The sequence below is a fragment of the Physeter macrocephalus genome, chromosome 1, assembly GCF_002837175.3.
Source record: "Physeter macrocephalus isolate SW-GA chromosome 1, ASM283717v5, whole genome shotgun sequence".
NCBI classification, from domain to species: Eukaryota; Metazoa; Chordata; class Mammalia; order Artiodactyla; family Physeteridae; genus Physeter; species Physeter macrocephalus.
This window is the reverse complement of record NC_041214.2, coordinates 127,146,588-127,148,344: the sequence shown is the minus strand read 5'-3', so window position 1 is coordinate 127,148,344 and position 1,757 is coordinate 127,146,588.

The window sequence follows — 1,757 nt, the reverse complement described above, 5'->3', positions numbered from 1 at the left end:
AGCGCAGGCTCAGCAGCCATGGCTCACGGGCCCAGCAGCTCCGCGGCATGTGGGATCTTCCCGGACCGGGGCACGAACCCGTGTCCCCTGCATCGGCAGGGGGACTCTCAACCACTGCACCACCAGGGAAGCCCCATTCCTATGATCTTTTAATGAACTTTCCATATTTGGAAGTGTGAGTGGGTATAACAGAGGAAAATCAATATTTGCTAAGTAAGAGAAACAGACCAAAAATCCAGCCGCCTCCTCAGAGCCCGGGAAAGGTAAGTGGACTGGCGCTTTCATGCCCTCAGCTGCCATCATCACTACCACCACCACTACCATCATCATCATCAATGGCCCTCAGCTTTTAGTGCCACTCATGTTTTTCCTTCATGTTATTTACTAGCTCTTCACCAAAATAAGAAAACCAAAAGAAAATGGGGTCCAAATCAATGCATGGATAATGTCAAGTGTGTGAATTTAGGGTCCACTGAACTGGTAAGTATCTTAGACGTGCAAGCAATCATGTAGCCAATTCCTCTCCCTCCCGGCAGTGTTTAAAAAAACCCTAAAACCCATAGAGTGTTTAAAAAAAAAAGAAAAAGAAAACCCTCACCTGCATTTGATTCTATTGTCAATTTGCTGTAAACAATTTTTGCTTTAATATATGAATTACATTAATACCCCACATTACATATATGAAGCCAAATTACACTAACCTAGTTGTTTACAACCTCAAACCTTACTCCCAGTATACATTCCACTAAATTTATTCTGTAAAAACAATACTTTTTTTGTTTTTGATTTTTTTTACAGTAAACTTTTCAGCTACAAACCTTGAATATGTGAAAGATGTTCCAAGGACAAGCATAACAGGATTGATAAAACCCAAACTAAATGTGTTCTCACAGTATAAGCTGGCATAAAAATAAATAAAATTTTCTATTATCACAATTGCAACAATAATGTACACATAATAATGGTTTGTGGATGAGTATTAACTATGCTAATTCTAGTTCCAAAAGAAAACAACAGATCGTTTTTAAAAGTCTGTATTTAAAAGTCAATGCTTTGTCTTACTTCCCAAAGGGCTACTGCTGATTCCAGCTTTAAAATGTAAAGTATCAAACTTGAGTAATTAGCTCAAATTGTATTGAGATTGGGAAAAAATAAATCTTTGCCTTGTTTTGGAGTAACACAAAAGACTCATTAACTTCACATATAGAAACTGAGTTTGTGTACGTTAATAACATGAGTTTTGAGAAGTATACGTTGTCAACTAGCTATTTCTAATACAGAATAGATATTTTACACATTTTCTTTTTTTGAAGGAAAATTGAAGTTGTTCAGAAAGCTTGTTTAAAGAAATATATTTCTTTATATATTTCAAATATATTTCAAGAATAAACTTGACCACCTATCTCAATATTCTGTTTGCATACATTAAATATAAGTGAAAAATTACAATTTAGCTCCTATAATAGTGAGCATGAAAAGGAAACTATTCAAAAGTGAAAATGGTCTATGCATATTAAAAATTTCAAAATAGCAAATACAGATGGAGAAATATTTTTGCATATAAGATCTATATGTTTCATTATCAACCTCAATATAAAAGACAAATTATCAGAATATTTAAAAGTGTTGTTTGAAAAATATTTTCCCAAGGAAAGTATATTATTTACTGCTGTTTCAAAAATTGCTTTTACTGAAATTTTTTTGTGAGTCTAAATAGCTAAGGAGGGATCTATAACTTTATCATTACCCTTATTTTA